The 16,596-nt window shown below is 35.4% G+C and overlaps 1 protein-coding gene and 1 long non-coding RNA gene across 3 annotated transcripts in view; one reads left to right on the top strand and one right to left on the bottom strand.

Moving 5' to 3' along the window:
• LOC147844709 (uncharacterized) overlaps nt 1-5,041 on the top strand; it is a 51,334-nt gene extending 46,293 nt beyond the window's left edge. Inside the window, exon 3 of the long non-coding RNA XR_015483211.1 lies at nt 1,414-5,041. This is a non-coding gene — a long non-coding RNA (uncharacterized LOC147844709). The remainder of the gene's footprint in view (nt 1-1,413) is intronic.
• nav3 (neuron navigator 3) overlaps nt 1-16,596 on the bottom strand; it is a 367,745-nt gene that overhangs the window by 254,821 nt on the left and 96,328 nt on the right. The gene's annotated exons all lie outside the window — the stretch shown is intronic.

Genomic DNA, 16,596 nt, shown 5'->3' with positions numbered 1-16,596 from the left:
TATCAAGTAATACCTGCCGTGAATATTGCCGCATTTACCATCCGGAGGCGCTATAATCACTCTCGTAGGAGAATTTTGCTTTCACTATCCAAAATAAATAAAGTTATTCAACATGTGCGTCCGATCGCTCCGCCCCTTCCGCTACGTAAGCAAACCTGCGGTCGTTGAGTGCGTGAAGTGTCCATCATTACACACTTCATTTTAGCGGCTGAATGAGTGCATCATCCGGGTAATTAAAGTGCACTTATTATTTTGAGAGTTTTCAATGTGAACACACTACTTACACTATTTATACTACAAAATGGCGTAAAATAGTGCATAAGTATGCGATTTGGGACGCAGCTATTGTTTACCTGAGTGCTTTTATCTTCTGCAAATGGTGAGATCCGGATTCGCTGCTCGTCTCCTCTTAATAAAGACGCAGTTCTAGTTGCTGTGGATTGTCCTGTCTCTACAGATTTGGTAAGTGAGCGACCAGTGGTCTTTGTTTATTCAGTTTGTTCGTATCGAACTATTACACTGAGTGTAAACATGTAAGCACCACAACCAAACTATTACCGCCGAGTAGTATTTTCACTGCGTTTTGTGACTGAATTAACACACCGCTTTCTGACTCTACCTGTCGAGTGCATCTAAGTTACAGAAAAATGCAGAGGGTTTTTTTTTCTTTCATTCGCCGTGCGGTGTCAAACATTGCATGAAAAATGCACGTTTAGAGCAGCTCCTCGAATCAAATATCTCGTTTGTCACGAGGGGCACGAATTAAATTCCTGAAAGAAAGAGCCAAACTGCAGTTAAAGTCCACCATTTAACAATTTGGCAAATAATTCTATTACAGATGTCCATGTAAACGCAGGCACTTTCTCCCCTGTGTGTATGTATGTGTGTGTTTTTACTCTGAAACTCAGCGCATGCCCAAATCAACACTTCCACATCATCCCTCTTTTGCTCCTCCGACACTCCCCCCTAAACAGAGCTGGACACGCCCACTTTTCTGACTTTTTCCAAAGTAGAGGTGTGAAAACACCCTGCTGAAACAAGGGGATTTCATGGCCCTTTAATCTCCTCCCTCGGCTACCTCAGACAACAGACAGACATAAGGGAAGAAGATCTCAAGTAACATTTGTGAGAAATACTACATTAAGAACTTTACCTATGAGTATTTGATGCATTTGTTGTGGAGTTGCAAAAATGAGTCATACACAATGTTGTTACAAAGTTCACGCACACACACACACATGCACACAGGTACACACACACACTCACACACACACACGCACACATATGTTAATGTTATGTTAATATAGAAAATAAACATGATTTAACGTCCACAAACCGGATTGAAGCATCTTCTTTTAGAATTGTTCTGACATGAGGCTGTTGTGATGAAGTAAAGCTGATAATTCATTACAGTCTTGCACTTAAAAACTGTTATAGCCATAATTGTTTTTTATTCTTATATATTCTCTATTTCAGTGATTTTACATGTTTTTCTTATTAATATTTTTCAGATTGTTTATCTCAAGCAACACAGAATATTTTGACCTCATTCTTTCCTCAATGCCTGATAATTTCCTGCCTCTCTATAGTGCTTAATCTAATGAAAGCCAAAAAAGCTCATAAATGAAGAAATGAGTGTATGTATGGTTTTAAAGCAGCACAGATAGACTCAAATCAATGTGGTCAGATCCCTGGCGCAGATAAACACCACCCAATGCTCACAGCATGCTGATAAACTTTATCTCTGTAATCCTTGGCTGGAAGACAAACAAGTGTTTATTATAGATTTTCTTTATAAGTGACAAGCTAATTATGAAGCTAAGCCAGTGTGTATTAACAGAGGCTCATTTAGCCTTGATAGCATCGCTACAGCTAATGAACAGCGCGGGCGAAATTCTCCTCACCACATTACAACTAATTCAGAAAACTATTCTCCCTCTACAATATTAAACTGCTCTCTAAAGTATGGGGGTGTGATGACTTGGAACTACGGAAAGAAAAAAAAACTGAGTTTAGGATGAAAATTGTTTCTACTAACACTAGAGCGAATGAACTCTCAGGAAAACGAGTCTGGTTGGATTTATGGTTATTGATTTCGGTCGGTTCAGCTACAGGTCACACTGACACTTATGAGAGGTGGATCAGATAGGACTAAAACTGCTGCACTCCACATGAAAGGAGCTGGCATGCACTACTAATGAGGGCACAGACTTTGAGCCAGTCTGAATGCATATACTAAAGCGCTCGAGAGTGTGGATTTACTCATAAATGTAGATTGCTAGTCTGCTTGCATTTCCATATTGGATGACGCTAGTTATGCTAGTTACTGGTATGGTACCAAAACTAAGCATATTGCAGTACCTCATTTAATGCCACTTAAGCACCTGAGCTGTTAATTGAAACCAGTGATGTGCAAAATGAATTGCTGAAAAAAAGCTAAAATTTAAAGCTTGCCTAGAAAACTGACTACTCTGCTGTTAAATTATTGTAATTGTGTTTAGCATACTCTTATAGTTTTATATTTATGTATTCTTCAAACTTTTAACGCATTATTTAAAAGGACGGATTTTTGTATTAAAGGTCTAGAAATGTATCAAAAACATGTCAAATATTTTCTTCAATGATTCAATGTATTCTCGTACACAAAATGTTTTTGGTACCTTTCTGGGCCTCGATTATTTTGCAATCATTGCTGTCTATAACCCTTGAATAAAAAAAAAAATCCTAATTTGAATTCTTAAGAAAAATAATAAGAAAAAATGTATTATTTAAGAGTGAAATAACCCTTAAGGTATTACCAGAGACCAAAATCCCAAAATACAACATAAATGATTATGTTAAATGTTTAAATATGCAAAAAAAGAGTAAGAAAGTCTGAGATTACATTTTTCCAGAGGGCATTTGATTAAAACTGCCTTGAGATGAATAGGAATGTATAGAAATACAGCATCTACAGACCTCCTTAGGGTAAACATCTACCACCATGATCAGACATTGATCATTTTCTCACATTGTGAATGCCGTTGGGTAGACATGTATGTTGATGCATTTTAACGAACATGAAATGCATTGTTTAACCTTTAAAGAGGTAGAGGTGTCTCCCGCAACAGGAGATGTGATTCATGGAGCTCCATGAGATTGGTTAGGAGATGTGTCTTCCTGCCTGCTTGACAAAGTACAGGCCAGAGGCTGAATTGTGGAAGGTTAGTCATTGCAAATTTGAAATGACTTGACCTCTCCACCCTCGCCAACATGTAGAACATTCCCTGTGGCTTGCTATCTTTCTATTGAGTCCGAAACAATTGAAGCTTTGTGACAAAAGCACAACTGCAAAATGAATATAAACAACTACATCTGTTAAGTCTGATTCATCTGCTCAATATCAGCAGTTTTGAGATCTAATAATATTTACACAGGAGTTAATTTGATTTTGAGTTTTATTTAAAATAAAAAACCGAGAATCCAATTCAGCAAATACAGTTCGATAAAGATGTAAGGACTTTAAAAAAGGTACCAAAAAAAAAAAAAAAAAAAAAACATTGTCCAATAACATTTGAGATGTTCTAAAAGACAGGTTCTAAAAGACTGGTTTCTTCGCTATTAGACTGATTTGTAGGCTGATTCGCCATTGTGTTCATGCGCTTAACAGATAAGACTATAGGAGCTTTTGAAAGCCATGTTTGTCAGAGGATCCATAAGCAGATAAATGAGCAATTTGCTGACAGATCAGCTGATTGACCTGTCTTTCAAGTGCTCCCATGCCCATCCATCGATGTAAGAGTGTGTGGCAATGAGAACTGAGGCCAATCACAGACATATCTGTTAAGCATGGGAACACAGTGGTCAACCAGCTATCAGTGTTATAATAAAACCTGTAGTTTTGATAACCCTAAAAACAACACTAATAAACAAGTCAGTCGGAAGCTGTGCATTCACTGTCTTCTTTCCACCTGAAAGGCTGTTCAGATCTCTAACAATAAGTAAAATTGGCCAAAATGACACAGACTGAATCCTTAGGCATTATGAAAACATTGCTTCGCTTAAATGTCTGACATCCAAATGAGGGTATAAAGGTGGCAATGTGACCTTCCAGGTCCAGCTTCATAAATTTCCCCAACCTTTGAAGCACATTTAAAAAGCAGCCTGAAAAGCTGATAAAGCAGAAGACATGTCCCCATCAATCCCTGTTACATCACTGACCGTTAGATGAACTTAATCTCAAGGTTCACTCACCTCTATAATAGTACAAGGTCAGAAACCTGAACTGAAGTTTACAGACTTCAACTTTATTCTATCAAGAGCTCTAATATGAGAAATCATCAACATACATTATTGAAGAGCTCTGATACATCAAGTCATTCCACATGCTCCCTTGAGCATCTTAATTACAGTGCATTTATAATGATTTCTTGGATAATACAGATCAAAGATAGAGAGTCGGAACTGAGGGCTTAGGGGACATTCACACTTCCAGCGATTAAATTGCTGGAGTCTGAGGCTAGAAAGAGTTTGTACTTCATTACAGTTTTCAGCTTTATAACATGGTGAGAAAACTATAATCTCTCCTACTGGTCAATGCAACTTGTCACAAGTCGTTTGTATAAAGGTTTAAACCAATAGTTTGGGATGCTCATGTTGCCAGAAACTGAGAGGTCTTGGTGAGAATGAATTAAGGAAGGTATGTTAAAATATTTTACGTAAAAAAATAATGTTCAGCTATGATTTAATGACCCTCAATCAACTTCATAAAATCATTTTGCTTAAAACAGTGAATCATTGAAAATTGTAAAAATACTTAAGATTTCTTAGCTGCTGAGAATTTCCATGGGTGTAAACATACCTGACTGAACGAATGTATTCCTAAATAACAAATGGGATCTTTGGAGATTGCCTCTAAATCAATAGTCCCCAACCCCCAGGCTTTGAACCGGTGCCGGTACTGGTATCACATGAGAAATCATTATTTATTTCTGTTTTATTAATTATCTGAGTCTGAACAAACTATTATTTTGAAAATTATTTTATTTTGACCATATTCTCTCAGTTACATCTTGGTAATTTGAGTGCTAAAATTTAGAGACACTGCTCACTGCAGAGCCACTTGGGCTCCAATGAGGGGGAGCTTGAGCTCCAACTCCTCCTCCTATAAGTTGTTTTAATGCACTCAGGCGAACTAGCAGGGGTCGAGTATAAACCAGGCTTAACCCCACATTGATAGGTTTTATGTTGCCTATGAAAGAAGAGGTGTCAAACCACATCCTGCAGAGTTTAGCTTAAAGCGTAAATACAAATATATGAACAAGCCAATCAAGGTCTTTACACTTACAAGAAATTAAACCTTAAGAATGGAACAAATGTAGATAAAAATGGAAAACAAAACCTTTTGATTCATCTGGACTAGGTCTCTTTTGTAGACATGTGCCAGCTAGACCAATCTACAAATGAATGGAGAGCCAATGTCATTCATCCAGTGAGACCCCATGTGGAAGTCTGGCCAAGTCAGAAATCATTATTAGGCAACAGCAGCACTGCACAGTCATATGGGTCTTCCTTCAGGCTCTCTCGAGGAGCATCATGATGAGAAGGAACAGCATCGTGAGAGACAAATGGAGAGACAAACATACTTATTTTCCATTCCCTCTGACTCTCTGTGGATCCCCACATGCTTGTCTAGTCAGAAAGCCGCCACATTGTCTGTGTGAAGTGAGGGGATGAAGATGACTGGAAAGGTCAAAGGAAGCCGTGCGTGTCATCTCGGGAGAAAAATACAGTTGGCAGATAGCACTCAGCAATGCTGCAATTGCTCCGTTTGGCATTTCGCAATTGGCGGTGATGTAGCTAACAGGCTGCTATAGCCTCAGTGAACTGATGAGATTGACAAGTGACTCGGCAAAGCCAATGGATGGACAAAACAGCACAGTCACTGTAATATTTATTGGCCTACATTTTGTTCTAGCTTCAGGCTTTCTTTTTGTATCAACTCTTAAACTGAACCATTGAAACTCAGCAATGTTTGGAAATACAAATTAGACATTGGCATTAATAATCTGAGAAAGATATCTTTTGGTCAAATACTAATTCTCTACTGGAACTAAAAAAGATCACTACCAAAAATTGTTTATGAGTTTGATAGTTCATTTAAAATGTTATAAGTTTTTCATTTGTGTTTGAATGTTAAATCATCATGTTAGCAAAAAAGTTTACCTGTAGTACTTCCTTTGCTCGTTCATGCTTCTTCTTTGCTTATTTTTTTTAATACAGTTTGTACTATTTATTGTAAAATGTGTAACAGCACCCCATACAGTAGGAATACATCATCTGAAAATTCTGTCAAAGTTGGAGAAGCATTGTGCTAAAAATTCTGTCAGTGGACGGGAAGAATTGCATATTATTCACAATGACTAGAATACTGTATCCTATGCTGATTTGCGCTCAAACAGACCTTCCAGTTGCAGTGACAAGTGGAAGCAAAAGCTAAATTTTCAACAACAAAATATAAATATGATTATTTTGATTAGATTTAAACAAAATTCTTTTTTATTTTATTTTCTTAGAAGTTGATTGTAAACTAATTGAATATTTTTTCATGATCGAAACTGGATGAGAAATAGTAATGTTTTGTAGTTGTCATATGAAATATCACAACACTGGATTAAAAATATAAATTGAGGCTTCATCAAGTTCAAATTGTGTCAAAAACAAATAAATTAAAATAAAATATCCAGCATACATAATAAATTCAACAAGATGCAGTAAGTATTTACAGCTTTGCTTGGGATAAATGCAAAAAGCAACAGCAATGTTCACATATTTTTAATTAGGAAGCACATTAATTATGTTGTCAAGCATATTTGTAATCCCAATTGAATTGACTTGTGGACTGCAGCAGCTGTACCAGAGCAAGTTCATGAATATAAAAAGTGCATGCTCGAATGTCTAAAGCCATTTTATAAATGAGAACTGAGGAAAACTACAGAGGATGTGTTTTTCCATTTCCTGCAGCAAACTTTTGATCTTTTTTCTTTTGCTAGCAAATAAATGAGAGGTCGGATCTCGCCTGTGACTTCTCTTGTGTAACTTAGAGCGGAGGTGTTGATTGCTTTCATGGAGATTTGTTTTTCAAAACACTCTACTCTTACCTGTCCTGTTCAATCCTGTCTTACATTTGTCTGCTACAGCAAGTTGAACGCTCAGTGAGGCCAGTAAAAAATGGCTGCTTTATAGAAAATGAAGGACCTCGTAGCAGCTTAAGCCATGGGTGGGATACAGAAGCAGCGATTAATCATGCTGTTCAGACATTGACAGTATATTATGTGAATTAATTGGTCAGTTAATCAAAAAGTTTGAAAAGTAATAAACCAGAAAGTGGTGCGAAATGTATTGTTTCACTCTACATTCATAACATAGTGTAACATTTGCAGAACATGTCTAAACAGTCTACACTGTTTAGACAATTATACAATATCTGTTTTATTTTAAATTACTTTTTAGACCTTAACTTTTAAAGTCCTTTTATGTCTTGCAATAAGCCTCTAAATACAAATTCCTACTGACATACTGTATCAGACATATTTAGGAAGAGCTATATCTAACTTTTCCAAAAGGAAATCCGCAAACCTGCTGTTCACATTCTAGCAATTGGGGTCATATGGCTCAAAATCACCATTCAAAGCTTGTAAAGGATTTGTTTTTATTTGTATGAACATGATGTAAAAACAAAACATGTGCCTTTACAAAAATAAAATATTTTTAAATATATATATTACATTTAAAACTTAGCTTAGGCTATCTGTGCATCTGAATGTTTGTGTCACGGCAATTTCTGAGCAAGTGACGTGTGTTTATGTGCTGTGCATATTAGTGCTTAATGTTGAAGCGACAAGTTGACTGGTTGCTTTAATGCCTTGCTGTGACTCTTATTGATTGACGTTGACTAGTCGCGATGAGCAGATCATCTGTTTCTTAACCTAAAATACATGGCAGCTTCGCACATTAAGGTGGTTAATTGAATTAAACTGCCCTCTGATTATTTAAAGTAATTTTTAAATTGTTATTTTTCGAATGTCAGCGTCAAAGATTTACATTTATATTGTCAAACTTTAGCCAATTAGATTGCTCCATGCAAATACAGAGATGCTAGAGCAGATGCTGGCCAGTCACATGTACGCCATCCTGGAAAAGTCATGTGACTGGCTGTTGTCCACTGTGAAGCATAGTTGCTGTGACATATTTTGTGAATGAACTGTGAAGCGTGCAGAAACAGTGTAATGTGCAGCCGCCCGAGGTGTCGCAAACTTTATATTGTTTGTAAACATCATCCCTGGTAAAAGCAGTAAAAATGTGAAACGAGGAGACATCTGATAACCAAGATGAGCAGGAAGTGCAAAAAACGCATGACTTGAGCATGAGATTTGACTTGAGATTTTGAATAGCTTTCTAGCATACACCATCAGTAAAATAAATGTCTGAGCATGTCTCTGACAGTGAAATAAGACTTAACGTTATAGCCTTTTTCTTTCATGCATTATGTTGTTAAGAAAAAACTTCACACGAATCTGTGTGTGAACAACGTATGATTTACTTCTGCACTAAAGTATCTGTTATTGTTACATTCTTACTAGATATAAAGTGATCAAGGTGTTGTTGACTACATTTATTTAGCAGTAAAATTAGCCCTGGTGCACTGCAAATGTTGCATTATTAAGGAAATGAAAGTGTTGAAAGGGCATTTGTTTTGCACTAAAGTTAGCCATTGGTAATGTTACATTGTTTTTGTAATGTTGCATAGTTGTCATGAGCTGTCAAACAGCATGTATTTGTATATGTATGTATATACATATACTGATATATATATATATCAGTATTCATGTCTTAGTTCTTACATGAATAGAGCATAACTGCACAGTTTATCGAAAGTAGTAGTTACTTTAGTACTTTATAACAAGGAACTGCTTTTTTGACAATACTATCTTTATATATGTAGGTCACTCTCTGAAGCAATACAGAGGAGGAATGCTATTTGTATAGTACATATTGCATTCAAGATTGAAACCTCCCTCCTACAATGATTGGTATGTGTCAAGCACAATGTCCATGCACTTTCAAATTACAGCCTTGCATTCACAGCTAAACAATAGCGAACAGCATCACTGCCTGTTTTCTCATAGTGCCGAACCTTATTTCAGCACTAGAGTCTCTTTAATTAAATCTGCGCAGTCTGGCATTGGGCCGTGGAACTCTGGCAGGTGGGCTCCAAATTTCCTCTGCTGCCAAGGTGAAACAATGCGACACTGTGGGGGCGAATTCTCATGATGCGCTGTAAGTGGCATATGGATGTATTAAAAATGGCCGGCTGTATGACTAACCGCAGTGAAACGGCTGCAGGAGAGATAACAGGCCCTAGAGTATCCGCTGAGAGAAAGTCTAGGCCAGTTGATGTTAATTGGGTGGAAGAATGAGCACGTGTGTCTTTGAGAACAAGGAAAATTGCGTCACATTCATCATCTCTACGGGAAGTTTGAGTGATTGAATATGAGCTCAGCCCTCATTTCTATGCATTGTAGGAGGGATGTGTAGTGAATGGATCTTGAGGCAGTAAATTATAGTGGAAAACTTCATGGCTGCTTGTTCATAAATGAACTTGACAGCAAATTAAAAGACGGCCATATAAAGGAAGGCCGGATTAGCTGACTTGGCTTGAGCATGTGGCGTTGTTAAAAATTGGTTAGGATGTGAAGTAGGAAGTAATCAGTGCTCTGTGATTGGACCACGGGGCAAGACAACACTTACTCATTACTCTAAATGTTTATATGATGTTTATTAGCTCATATTAAAGTCATTAGAAGTAATCTCAGAGGATCATGTTTTCCTTCTCTACAGGCATATATGAAGCCGTTATTTTAATAGCTATGATCTTACAATGCAGGGGTTTTCTTCAGAATATAAAAATCTGAATCAAAGAGCATTTTTGAGTAGGTTTTTAGGCTTTGTGAATTTTTAAAGTGTGTAATCTGAATCCAGAATAGTAATGAAATGTTTGCTATGTGCTTTTTAGGGATGTGTCGATTTGCATATTGACTTATCTCATATCACACTGTGCTTACTGAATCGCATTAACAAGTATTATCTCATTTCCCCAGGTTCTTGGGTCTTCGGCTACAGTGGCTTAATGCCATTAAAAATACCGTCTGTATATCTAAACAGCAGATTGAGCTTTAGGAGGTTTTGTGGCCTTAAAGTGGTGCAGAGCGGAGTTCTGAAAAACACCTGAGGACATGAATGTGTTTGCCTTGCCTTGAGCTCTTTGTATGAATTAATCACGTTTTCAACAGATGGACAAGTGAATCCTCAACACCTCAGGAAATTACAAGTCTAAGCTTTGATTGTGATTTAATATTAAATTGTAAATTGAGTTTGTGGCTAGAAGGTGTGTTCAATGTTTTGGTTACTAAAACAAATCTAAAAAATACAGAATTAAAAATTATGTGCAGACGAAATACCAGTCAAAAGCTGATTTTAGCCTTTGTTTGCTATGAAAAAAAAATATTTATGTTATATTTAAATAGGGCTGCACAATATATCGTTTCAGCATCGATATTACAATGTGATCTTTTGCCATAGTCACATCGTAGGGTATATGCAATGTTGAGTTTATATTATAATTTATTATTTGTGTTGTTTATTATATGTTATATTATTATTAGTGTTTTTGATGCTTGTGATTGCATAAAGATTTTAAAAGCATTCAGGTATAATAAACTGTACCCTTTTGACCCTAACTATGATTATTTTTTTTGAATTATTTAAATTTTTATCATTCAGTTACTGAACTTAAATAACGTTAGACTCTGGACATGATAAAACACTTTATTTCAACTGTAGGATTTTCTTGACTGTATTTATAGGGTGTTATGCATGAAAATTTTTAAAGATTGTTTATTAGATTTTATGGCGATGCATTCCGACTGCAGAATCATCCAAATCAATCTAACATTATAAATTCTTTCCAAATAGAGATATTAAGTCAGCAGGTGCAAATGTATTAATATCGCAACATATATCGCAAAAAAATAATAATACAATAAAATATTTGTTACATTTGTTACAATGTTACATTTTTCCAATATCGTGCAGTCCTACAATTACTAACTAATAACAACTAACTAAAACTAATAATAAGCAATTAATTACTATTATAATGATCCATAACAATATGTTTGAATACTATAATGAATGAATAAATGAATAAATAAAAGAATGAATGAATGAATGAATGAATGAATGAATGAATGAACGAACAAACGAACGAACGAACGAACGAACGAACGAACAAACGAACGAACGAACAAACGGGTAGATGTGAATAATCAAATTTCTTGCATTCAGACCAGTAAACGTCAGTAAAAAATCTTATACTACTCAACCACCAGGAAACTTACTCATTGACTATCTTTAGACGAGAAAAAACTTTGGGCAAGTAAAAACAGGTATATATAACCATCAAGCAAAACATGACCTGCCAGAAAACTCTTAAAACTACCCATCACTTTATTTCCCAAAGCCATGGAGAATATTCCCATTTTATCAGCGATGGATCCAACTGAGACATGTATCCAAAATAAAATGTCACGTGTAGCCACTTCCAGCTGGAAGAGTGACTGAAAACGCAGAGTTTTCAAACCTGTCTCTGCAGTCGTGACACATGGCGTCTATTCAGTGCACTCAGCACACTTAATGCACAGGCAGTGCGACAGAGCCGACTGCATCTCTGGATATGTGTGGCATCTCGTGTTTACATAAGCTAAGCTTTTGAGTTTGACAGCACGTTTGACTGTTTTCACCACCATGAAACCCTCTACCAAACCTCCCAGGCACAAATATGCCATGGCAAGAGGTGACAAGAGATGAGCGAGATGATTATTCTCCTCTGCTTTCTCTTCATCCCTCTGGCAGAAGTGAGAGGAAAAGACATTCGAATGTTTAATCCACAATTAGTCACGCTGCAAATTGATTGCTGAGGGAGAGGAAGAGGAAAAAAAGAGTGGGATGAGCTTGGAAAATTGACATCATTATCACATTCCTTCAAGAAAGAAAAGAGAATTATAATAAATTCCTTTTGTGCCTTTGTTGAAGAACTGAGATTTGCCTTGGAGGGACTGAGATGAGGACTGTAGATTTGACGATACTGCAGAGAAACCACAAAGAGGTTTGATCATTATAGAATTACAAGATCTGTGTTCAAATGAAGAAAGACAATGACATGGAACATTAAAGAGCTATTACAAATAGCTGATTTTCGCAATTCTGCCCGAATTCTCCACCAACTTCCGATACTTCTTGACATTTAAAGGCCATGTCAAGCAAATCCTAAGCTGAAACTTGGTGAAGTATGACAGAAAACAAAAGTAACAGACGTAGTTTGGGTTCCAGGGACAATTGAGTCGCCCTACATATCCCGGCTTCTGAATGTTATGTAATGAGTCTTGTGATGGTGTTGTTCAGAGGGCCACAGCGGGTTGTTGTTGGAAAAGTTTACTGTGATGTTGCGAACACTTGAAAAACTTCAAGCAAAACAAGAGGAAATCAGCTCCCTGGGATGAGCGTGTCAGGAAACAAGCAAAACCCTATGGTTCAGTGACACTTTATCCCTCTGAGGTTCACTTCCTGCTGTTTTCACTTTTTCTATTTTTTCCTCACTGTTAGAGGTTTAGGACACATTTCATTCAGAGTGTACAGTTTACAAATTATGCAAAAATGAAACAAAAACAAAACAGCTATTAGCTTAAAAAGAAATGTCCATTACTTGTGAGACAAATTTTGCTCTTTAAGGTGCAGTAAGTGATTTTCTTCAGAAACATGTTTTGTTGTGCTGGTTGAATGTCTCTTCACATCCTAATAGTAATGATTAAACTAAATGATCTAAATGTATTTATGTATTTTATTTTCTGGGTAAGGCATAAGAATAAAAAATGTTCATTCAATTAATTTTGTCGAGCTGTTAATTCTCATAATTCTAATAAGTAGCCCAAACTGTTTGTCAGCAAATTGCAAAATGCTTTAAGTTTCTCCCTTTACTACTGTAAATGTTAAAATAAATATCTGAACATGTTATTTTGTGAAGTAAATTGTTTAATTCACATACTAAAAATCCAGTTAAATAAATACAAATTAACAATATTTCACTATTTTAATCTAAAAAATAATGTGCACAAGCAAAAAAGGCAGGGATATTCAATGTCATATATGTTCATACAGTGCTTAAATTGTAAGTGACGGTACCAGATTCGGATCTGGCTTGTTCCGGCACAAATTAAGCCCTGTATTCGTATATTATTATTATTATTAATATTATTAAACATATTATTAAACTGCATGCTTTACAATAAGTAATTATTATTTACAAGGTGCTCAATCCTGTTCACTGAAATGTTCAATTCATTCTTATGGGATGTGTTGTAAAGCTTGTCTTACTAGCAGTAGTAACCAAGTGCCATAGCTCAGTAAATGATAATTTATAACAAAACACAATCAAACAAAAACACAATACATGATCTTGGGCTAATGAAAGTTAACTTGTTTTGGACACAAATAAAAACGGATATCTTCTGCCGGCGTATGAGTAATGCATGAGTTGTCAGTTGTGCTCATCATCTAGTGAACGGCTTTAGTTGAACACTCTCCAGCAAACAGCTCTTCATTCGTCAGCCTCCAGGGTCCTGCTTTACTGCTGCTCATAAACAGGCCAGAGGTTTCCACAGCAACAGTGAAGTCAGGGATGGACGCGCTGCTCCTATCGACTAATCTAAAATTGAACTTTCACCAAAATAGACTTCTTTCATGCTTCAGCTCCATGGATGAGTCGGGAAGAAACTTTTTTTTTAAAACTAGCCTTAGACATCCTGCAGCCCTGCTTCATCGTCTGACTTACATAAGATACATAAATCAGAATGAAAGTTGTTTTTCATTTGAGATTGCCTTACTTTGATTCATATGTTCACAGAGCAAATAGAAAAACAGTTAATGGAAACAGCTGATTTAGCTGCAGATTTGTCTGAATATCTTCAACACAATTGTTGGTTTGAGTTGATTGATCTTGAAGGTCAGCAGTGGAGAAACATCTGGTCATCAGAGCACAGAGCCTCTTTCTTTTCCTTCATAACTCTGAATACAGGGAGGGGTCCTCAACGTTATGTTTATCTCTAAAAGTAAATTAATTTTCATGTAGACTAGATGACCTTTCGATGGAGAACTTTTTATATGGAGAACTATGTTCATTACAACTATATTTAAGATGTGCATCTGAATTCGACATTTAATAATTTAAAATACATAATCTATTTATATATTAAAAATATTTGTGAGGATACATTAAGGCAAATAAATCATCAAAAAGTCCACAACAATAAAAATTAAATAAGGAAATTGTATTAATCTGTACATTTTTAATTTTTGAACTTTTTTCAAATTTCTCAAGTGATGTTGAACAAAGCAAAGAATACTAAGCTTAATACTGAATACTAGCATCCTGTAAAATGACTAGTAAAATATGATGTTGCTTTCATCATGGCAAAGACAAAAGAGATTAAATATTAGAAGTGTTAAACTGCCGTCTGTGTGTGACAGTCTTACTAGCCAACTGAGTGAGCACACGTTCGTTCTGCCCAATCAGAACCGAACTATGCAGAATGCCCACAAAAAAAAACAAAAAAAAAAGATCACAAACAAGAAAGTGCAGACAAGTGGCATAATGGTATCTGCTGCTTAAAAAGCATAAATAGATCAATTAATATAAAAGAAAAACAGCATTGGTAATATGGAAATATTTGATATATTCAAAGTCACAGACACCAAACAAAAACAGGTCATTTTTAAGAGTTGGTGCAGAATTGCTGCTACAACTTGCTGATTATTGAGCTGAAGCTTGACTACAAAATTAAATCTCAATTCAAATCACAATCGCAATTAGACATTTTCGCCAAATCACACAGCCCTAATAGTCTGTCTATATATAACATATACATTTTTAAAATGTACTATATTTGCATGAGCATAACTTATATGAAGTTTGATTAGTAAATAAATGTTTAACTACTAATAAGATGTTTAGTTATGACAAAATTCAACTAAAAACTATTCAAACTAATTCAATTTCAGGTTTTAACCTTTATCATTCCTAATTGAGATCTAACAGTGTCATATATCCATCTGTGTTTCTTTAATTTGTAGTTGTTAGGTATGTAAGGTCAGCTGCTGTCTGTAGCTGAGTTGAAGTGTTTGCTAATTGAGGAGGATAAAATGGGGGATTAGTCCAGTGCAGCTGCTTTCAGATGAAGACCAGTCCAGGTGTGCATACTGGCCTCTGTATTCATTCTCCCACACATACACTGACTGTATCCCACCGCTGCAGAGCACTATGCCTGTCTGTGTCTTCGAAATGCGAACACACATCTGCAGACTAATGAGAGAGATGACAGCTGGAGACTGAGAAAGCAGAGCATATACTGAGTAAGCACGATGAGCTGAGCTTATACTGTATAATGTTTATCAGGTTTACACAGTTTAGCTACTTTGGTATTATGTGGTGCTGTTAAACATGTTTTTATTTTAAGATGTTCTTAAGTACATTTTATTTTTAAAAAATGCTAAATAGTTTTTTTTAATACTAAAAGGTGTTTCTTTAAACTTTAATGTGTGGAATGATCAATGATTCTGAAATGTTTGGTAGATGCATTTTTGATAAAATGTTAAATAATTATGAGGATGAAATGATGAGCAAATTGTTAATAAGAGAAAATTGTTAATATTTCAACCGTAAGGCTATATTTGGATAATACAGTTAATTTTAATATCCAGTTTAATTTAATTTAAAAGTTTCTATTTTCATTTGAAATAGAAAGACAGAAAGAAAAGACAGGATTACTGAATTTTAATTTCATTTAAAATAACTTACTGTATATTTTATTATGTGTTTAGTATTGTCATACATAATGTATGTATTATTTATTTATTTATTTATCAAGATCCCCATTAGCCACTACCAAGGCTATTCTTCCTGGATTCCATCAAACACAAAACAAAATTATATTGATCCATAGCAACAAAGTTCAACAATCCACTTAATATTGTGCCATTAAATATTTCTTCAATAATATTTTTAAACCTCAAAATACAGTACTGTGGTAAAAAAAAAAAAAAACACATCTCTTAATAAATAATAAACCTTTCCATAACTATTACTATTTTATAAATCTGTTTTAACCTACTATCAAGAAAAACCACAAGATGCCTATTTACCTCTACCTGTTCAATAGGCACACTCTATACAGACAAATTTAATTGTAGTTTACATTTAAATTGAAAGTTTGATCCAAACTAAAAAGTTTTTTGTAAAACTTAAAACCATCTTATTATTCTGTATCCATTTTACTACATATAGTGTTTGATTTATGAGCTGTGTTTTTCATGGGGACCAAAATATGTCCCATAGAGGTCAAAATTGACTGGTAATGCTATACTCGTGGGGATATTTGGTCCAAAAATATACAAGGCACATATCCACACACATTGTATAGTAATGTGGTATTGTCAAAATTAAAT

Source organism: Danio rerio, chromosome 4 (assembly GCF_052040795.2).
Source record: "Danio rerio strain M-AB ecotype USA chromosome 4, GRCz13ab, whole genome shotgun sequence".
In the NCBI taxonomy this organism is placed as follows: domain Eukaryota; kingdom Metazoa; phylum Chordata; class Actinopteri; order Cypriniformes; family Danionidae; genus Danio; species Danio rerio.
Note: the sequence above shows the minus strand (reverse complement) of the source record. Positions and strands in the feature narration are given on the sequence as shown.